This window comes from Pristiophorus japonicus, unplaced genomic scaffold (assembly GCF_044704955.1).
Source record: "Pristiophorus japonicus isolate sPriJap1 unplaced genomic scaffold, sPriJap1.hap1 HAP1_SCAFFOLD_147, whole genome shotgun sequence".
Classification (NCBI taxonomy): Eukaryota; Metazoa; Chordata; class Chondrichthyes; family Pristiophoridae; genus Pristiophorus; species Pristiophorus japonicus.
In genome coordinates, this window is record NW_027251144.1 from 72057 (window position 1) to 80237 (window position 8181).

An 8181-nucleotide genomic window follows, 5' to 3' on the forward strand; every position below is an offset into this window, starting at 1 on the left:
GTCACTGTTTGCGGGGGATCAGTCACTGTGTTACGGGGAGATCAGTCACTGTGTGTGTGGGGTGATCAGTCACTGTGTGTGGGCGGGGATCAGTCACTGTGTTGGGAGGGATCAGTCACTGTGTGTGTGGGGGGGCTCAATTACTGTGTATGGTTGGGGCATCAGTCACTCTGTGGGTGGGCGGATCAGTCATTGTGTGTGTGTGGGGGGGGGATCAGTCACTGTGTGTGTGTGGGGGGATCAGTCACTGTGTGGGTGGTGATCATGTCATTGTGTGGGCGGTGATCAGTCACAGTTTGTGGGGGGGATCATTCACTGTGTGTGGGGGGATCAGTAACTGTGTGGGTGGGGAGGATCAGTCATTGTGTTTGGGGGGATCAGTCACTGTGTGTGGGGGGGGATCAGTCACTGTATGCGGGGGATCAGTCACTGTGTGTTGGGGGGGGATCAGTCACTGTATGCGGGGGATCAGTCATTGTGTTTGGGGGATCAGTCACTGTGTGGGTGGGGGGGTTCAGTAACTGTGTGTGTGGGGGGGGGGAGCAGTCACTGTGTGTGGGGGGGATCAGTCACTGTGTGTGGCCGCGGATCCTTCACTGTGTGTGTGGGGGGGATCAATCACTGTGTGTGTGGGGGGGGATCAGTCACTGTGTGGGTGGTGATCATGTCATTGTGTGGGGGGTGATCAGTCACAGTGTGTGGGGGCGATCATTCACTGTGTGTGGGGGGATCAGTCACTGTGTGGGTGGGGGGGATCAGTCACTGTGTGTGGGGGGGAACAGTCACTGTGTGTGTGTGGGGGGGATCAGTCACTGTGTGTGGGGGGGATCAGTCACTGTGTGCGGGGGATCAGTCACTGTGTGTGGGGGGGGATCAGTCACTGTATGCGGGGGATCAGTCACTGACTGGGGGGGGATCAGTCCCTGGTTGGGGGGGATCAGTCACTGTGTTGCGGGAGGTTCAGTCACTGTGTGTGTGGGGTGATCAGTCACTGTGTGTGTGGGGGGATCAGTCAGTGTGTGTGTGAGGGGGATCAGTCACTGTGTGTGAGTGGGGGGATCAGTCACTGTGTGTGTGGGGGTGCTCAATCACTGTGTGTGGTTGGGGGATCAGTCACTTTGTGGGTGGGGGTGATCAGTCGCTGTGTGTGTGTGTGGGGGGGGATCAGTCACTGTGTGTGTGTGGGGGGATCAGTCACTGTGTGGGTGTTGATCATGTCATTGTGTGGGGGGTGATCAGTCACAGTGTGTGGGGGGGATCATTCACTGTGTGTGGGGGGATCAGTCACTGTGTGGGTGGGGGGGTTCAGTCACTGTGTGTGTGGGGGAGGGATCAGTCACTGTGTGTGGGGGGGATCAGTCACTGTGTGTGGCCGCGGATCCTTCACTGTGTGTGTGGGGGGGATCAATCACTGTGTGTGTGGGGGGGGATCAGTCACTGTGTGGGTGGTGATCATGTCATTGTGTGGGGGGTGATCAGTCACAGTGTGTGGGGGCGATCATTCACTGTGTGTGGGGGGATCAGTCACTGTGTGGGTGGGGGGGATCAGTCACTGTGTGTGGGGGGGATCAGTCACTGTGTGCGGGGGATCAGTCACTGTGTGTGGGGGATCAGTCACTGTGTGTGGGGGGGGGGGTCAGTCACGGTGTGTGTGTGCGGAGATCAGTCACTGTGTGGGGGGGATCAGTCACTGAGTGGGGGGTATCAGTCACTGTGTGTGGGGGGGATCAGTCACTGTGTGTGTGTGGGGAGGATCAGTCACTGTGTGTGGGGGGGATCAGTCACTGTGTGCGGGGGATCAGTCACTGTGTGTGGGGGGGGGGTCAGTCACGGTGTGTGTGTGCGGAGATCAGTCACTGTGTGGGGGGGATCAGTCACTGAGTGGGGGGTATCAGTCACTGTGTGTGGGGGGAATCAGTCACTGTGTGTGTGTGGGGGGAATCAGTCACTGTGTGTGTGTGGGGGATCAGTCACTGTGTGGGTAGGGATCAGTCACTGTGTGTGTGTGGCGCGGATCAGTCACTGTGTGGGGGGAGCTCATTCACTGTGTGTGTGGGGGAGCAGTCACTCTGTCTGGGGAGGGAGCAGTCACTGTGTGCGTGGGGGATCAGTCACTCTGTGTGGGGGGGATCAGTCACTGTGTGTGTGGGGGGGATCAATCACTGTGTGTGTGGGGGATCAGTCGCTGTTTGTGGGGGGGGATCAGTCACTGTGTGTGTGTATGGGCGGGGATCATTTACTGTGTATGTGTGGGGGGGCATCAGACACTGTGTGTGGGTAGGTTCAGTCACTGTGTGTGTGGGGTGATCAATCACTGTGTGTGGGGGGGGGATCAGTCACTGTGTGTGTGGGGGGGGATCATTCACTGTGTGTGTGGTGGGATCAGTCACTGAGTGGGGGGTATCAGTCACTGTGTTTGAGGGGGATCAGTCACTGTGTGTGTGTTGGGGAATCAGTCACTGTTTGTTTGGGGGATCAGTCACTGTGTGTAGGGGGGATAAGTCACTGTGTGTGTGTGGGGGGGATCAGTCACCGTGTGTGTGGGGGGGGGGCATCAGTCATTGTGTGTGGCCGGGGGTCAGTCACTGTTTGTGGTGGGGGATCAGTCACTGTGTGTGTCGGGGTGGGATCAGTCACTGTGTGGGGAGGGATTAGTCACTGTGTGTGTGGGGGTTCAGTCACTGTGTGTGTGGAGGGGGATCAGTCACTGTGTGTGGCCGGGGATCCGTCACTGTATGTGTGGGGGGGATCAGTCATTGTGTGTATTGGGGGATCATTCACTGTGTGTGTGGGGTCTATTATTCACTATGTGTGGGGGGGGGGATCAGTCACTGTGTGTGTGTGGGGGGATCAGTCACTGTGTGGGGGGGATCAGTCACTGTGTGGGTGGGGATCAGTCACTGTGTGTGTGTGGGGGGGATCAGTCACTGTGTGGAGGGGGATCAGTCACTGTGTGTTTGTGGCGGGGATCAATCACTCTGTGTGGTGTGGATCAGTCACTCTGTGTGGGGGGGATCAGTCACTGTGTGTGGGCGGGGATCCTTCACTGTGTATGTGTGGGGCGGGATCAGTCACTGTGTGTGGGTTGGATCAGTCACTGTGTGTGTGGGGGGATCAGTCACTGTGTGTGGGGGGGATTCATCACTGTGTGTGTAGGGGGGATCAGTCACTGTGTGTGTGGGGGTTCAGTCACTGTGTGTGTGTGGGGGATCAGTCACTGTGTGTGGCCGGGGATCCGTCACTGTGTGTGTAGGGGGGATCAGTCACTGTGTGTGTGGGGGGATCAGTCATTGTGTGTATGGGGGGATCAGTCACTGTGTGTGTGGGGGGTATCAGTCACTGTGTGTGTGGTGGGATCAGTCACTGTGTGGGGGGGATCAGTCACTGTGTGGGTGGGGATAGTCACTGTGTGTGTGTGTGGGGGATCAGTCACTGTGTTGGGGGGGGATCAGTCACTGTGTGTGTGTGGCGGGGATCAGTCACTGTGTGGGTGGGGATCAGTCACTGTGTGTGTGTGCGGGGGATCAGTCACTGTGTGGGGGGCGATCAGTCACTGTGTGTGTGTAGCGGGGATCAGTCACTGTGTGGGGTGGGGCTCAGTCACTGTGTGTGTGGGGGTGGGATCAGTCACTGTGTGTGTGGGGGATCAGTCACTTTGTCTGGGGAGGGATCAGTCACTGTGTGTGAAGGGGATCAGTCACTCTGTGTGGGGGGATCAGTCACTGTGTGTGGGTGGGGATCTGTCACTGTGTGTGGGGTGGGGAATCAGTCACTGTGTGTGTGGGGGATCAGTCACTGTGTGTTGGTGGGATCAGTCACTGTGTGTGTGTGTGGGCGGGGATCATTCACTGTGTATGTGTGGGCGGGGGGGACCTGTCACTGTGTGTTGGTGGGATCAGTCACTGTGTGTGGGGGGATCAGTCACTGTGTGTTGGTGGGATCAGTCACTGTGTGTGGTGGGATCAGTCACTGGTTGGGGGGGATCAGTCACTGTGTTGCGGGGGGATCAGTCACTGTGTGTGTGGGGTGATCAGTCACTGTGTGTGGGGGGGGATCAGTCAGTGTGTGTGTGGGGGGATCAGTCACTGTGTGTGTGGGGGGGCTCAATCACTCTGTGTGGGGGGGATCAGTCACTGTGTGTGTGGGGGGATCAGTCGCTGTGTGTGTGTGTGGGCGGGATCAGTCACTGTGTGTGTGGGGGGTATCAGTCACTGTGTGTGTGGTGGGATCAGTCACTGTGTGGGGGGGATCAGTCACTGTGTGTGGGGTGGATCATTCACTGTGTGTGGGGGATCATTCACTGTGTGGGTGGGGGGGATCAGTCACTGTGTGTGGGGGGGATCAGTCACTGTGTGTGTGGGGGGGGATCAGTCACTGTGTGTGGGGGGGATCAAACACTGTGTGCGGGGGTTCAGTCACTGTGTGTGGGGGGGATCAGTCACTGTGTGTGGGGGGATCAGTCACGGTGTGTGTGTGCGGGGATCAGTTACTGTGTGTGGGGGGGATCAGTCACTGAGTGGGGGGTATCAGTAACTGTGTGTGTGGTGGGATCAGTCACTTGGAGAGGGGATCAGTCACTGTGTGTGGGGTGGATCATTCACTGTGTGTGGGGGGATCAGTCACTGTGTGGATGGGGGGGATCAGTCACTATGTGCGGGGGGGATCAGTCACTGTGTGTGTGTGTGGGGGATCAGTCACTGTGTGTGGGGGGGATCAGTCACTGTGTGTGTGTGTGGGCGGGGATCATTCACTGTTTATGTGTGGGCGGGGGGGTTCTGTCACTGTGTGTTGGTGGGATCAGTCACTGTGTGTGGTGGGATCAGTCACTGTGTGTGGGGGGTTCAGTCACTGTGTGTGGGGGGATCAGTCACGCTGTGTGTGTGCGGGGATCAGTTACTGTGTGTGTGGGGGATCAGTCACTGTGTCTGGGGAGGGAGCAGTCAATGTGTGTGTGGGGGTTCAGTCACTCTGTGTGGGGGGGATCAGTCACTGTGTGTGGGGGGGGGATCAGTCACTGTGTGTGTGTGTGGGCGGGGATCATTCACTGTGTATGTGTGGGGGGGATCAGTCACTGTGTGTGGGTTGGATCAGTCACTGTGTGTGTGCGGGGATCTGTCACTGTGTGTGTCGGGGGGGATCAGTCAATGTGGGGGGGGGGAATCAGTCACTGTTTGTATCGGAGGGGGGATCAGTCACTCTGTGTAGGGGGATTAGTCACTGTGTGTGTGGGGATGCAGTCACTGTGTGTGTGGGAGGGGGATCAGTCACTGTGTGTGGCCGGGGATCCGTCACTGTGTGTGTGGGGGGGATCAGTCACTGTGTGTGTGGAGGGATCAGTCATTGTGTGTATGGGGGGATCAGTCACTGTGTTTGTGGGGGGTATCAGTCACTGTGTGTGGGGTGGGATCAGTCACTGTGTGGGGGGGATCAGTCACAGTGTGTGTGTGGATCAGTCACTGTGTGTGTGTCGGGGGGATCAGTCACTGTGTGGGGGGGGGTGATCAGTCACTGTGTGTGTGTGGCGGGGATCAGTCACTGTTTGCGGGGGGGCTCAGTCACTGTGTGTGTGGGGGTGGGATCAGTCACTGTGTGTGTGGGGGATCTGCCACTGTATGTGAGTGTGGGCGGGGATCATTCACTGTGTATGTGTGGGCGGGGGGATCAGTCACTGTGTGTGGGTGGGATCAGTCACTGTGTGTGTGGGGGGATCAGTCACTGGTTGGGGGGATCAGTCACGGTGTTGCGGGGGGATCAGTCACTGTGTGTGTGGGGTGATCAGTCACTGTGTGTGGGCGGGGATCAGTCACTGTGTTGGGAGGAATCAGTCACTGTGTGTGTGGGGGGGCTCAATTACTGTGTGTGGTTGGGGATCAGTCACTGTGTGGGTGGGGGGATCAGTCACTGTGTGAGTGTGTAGGGGGGATCAGTCACTGTGTGTGTGTGGGGGGATCAGTCACTGTGTGGGTGGTGATCATGTCATTGTGTGGGGGGTGATCAGTCACAGTGTGTGGGGGGGATCATTCACTGTGTGTGGGGGGATCAGTCACTGTGTGGGTGGGGGGGATCAGTCACTGTGTGTGGGCGGGATCAGTCACTGTGTGTCTGTGGGGGGGATCAGTCACTGTGTGTGGGGGGGATCAGTTACTGTGTGCGGGGGATCAGTCACTTTGTGTGGGGGGGATCAGTCACGGTGTTTGTGTGCGGAGATCAGTCACTGTGTGTGGGGGGGATCAGTCACTGAGTGGGGGGTATCAGTCACTGTGTGTGGGGGCAATCTGTCACTGTGTGTGTTTCGGGGGATCGGTCACTGTGTGGGGGGGATCAGTCACTGTGTGTGGGGGGGGATCAGTCAGTGTGTGTGTGTGTGGGCGGGGATCATTCACTGTTTATGTGTGGGGGGGGATCATTCACTGTGTGTGGGTTGGATCAGTCACTGTGTGTGTGGGGTGATCAATCACTGTGTGTGTGGGGGCGATCAGTCACTTTGTGTGTGGGGGGGGGATCATTCACTGTGTGTGTGGGGGGATCTGTAACTGAGTGGGGGGTATCAGTCACTGTGTTTGAGGGGGATCAGTCACTGTGTGTGTGTTGGGGAATCAGTCACTGTTTGTTTGGGGGATCAGTCACTGTGTGTCGGGGGGATAAGTCACTGTGTGTGTGTGGGGGGGATCAGTCACCGTGTGTGTGGGGGGGGGCATCAGTCATTGTGTCTGTGTTGGGGAATCAGTCACTGTTTGTTTGGGGGATCAGTCACTGTGTGTCGGGGGGATAAGTCACTGTGTGTGTGTGGGGGGTAATCAGTCACCGTGTGTGTCGGGGTGGCATCAGTCATTGTGTGTGGCCGGGGATCAGTCATTTTTTTTGGTGGGGGATCAGTCACTGTGTGTGTCGGGGTGGGATCAGTCACTGTGTGGGGAGGGATTAGTCACTGTGTGTGTGGGGGTTCAGTCACTGTGTGTGTGGAGGGGGATCAGTCACTGTGTGTGGCCGGGGATTCGTCAATGTATGTGTGGGGGGGATCAGTCATTGTGTGTATTGGGGGATCATTCACTGTGTGTGTGGGGTCTATTATTCACTATGTGTGGGGGGGGATCAGTCACTGTGTGTGGGGGGATCAGTCACTGTGTGGGTGGGGGGGATCAGTCACTATGTGCGGGGGGGATTCAGTCACTGTGTGTGTGTGTGGGGGATCAGTCACTGTGTGTGGGGGGGATCAGTCACTGTGTGTGTGTGTGGGCGGGGATCATTCACTGTTTATGTGTGGGCGGGGGGGTTCTGTCACTGTGTGTTGGTGGGATCAGTCACTGTGTGTGGTGGGATCAGTCACTGGTTGGTGGGGATCAGTCACTGTGTGGCGGGGGGGTTCTGTCACTGTGTGTGTGGGGTGATCAGTCACTGTGTGTGGGGGGGGATCAGTCAGTGTGTGTGTGTGGGGGGATCAGTCACTGTGTGTGTGGGGGCGCTCAATCACTGTGTGTGGTTGGGGGGATCAGTCACTGTGTGTGTGGGGGGGCTCAATCACTGTGTGTGGTAAGGGGGATCAGTCACTTTGTGGGTGGGTGTGATCAGTCGCTGTGTGTGTGTGGGGGGGGGGATCAGTCACTGTGTGTGTGTGGGGGGATCAGTCACTGTGTGGGTGGTGATCATGTCATTGTGTGGGGATGATCAGTCACAGTGTGTGGGGTGGATCATTCACTGTGTGTTGGGGGATCAGTCACTGTGTGGGTGGAGGGGATCAGTCACTGTGTGTGGGGGGGATCAGTCACTGTGTGTGTGTGGGGGGGATCAGTCACTGTGTGCGGGGGTTCAGTCACTGTGTGTGGGGGGGATCAGTCACTGTGTGTGGGGGGATCTGTCACGCTGTGTGTTTGCGGGGATCAGTTACTGTGTGTGTGGGGGATCAGTCACTGTGTCTGGGGAGGGAGCAGTCAATGTGTGTGTGGGGGTTCAGTCACTCTGTGTGGGGGGGATCAGTCACTGTGTGTGGGTGGGGATCAGTCACTGTGTGTGTGTGTGGGCGGGGATCATTCACTGTGTATGTGTGGGGGGGATCAGTCATTGTGTGTGGGTTGGATCAGTCACTGTGTGTGTGCGGGGATCTGTCACTGTGTGTGTCGGGGGGGATCAATCACTGTGTGGGGGGGAATCAGTCACTGTTTGTATCGGGGGGGGATCAGTCAC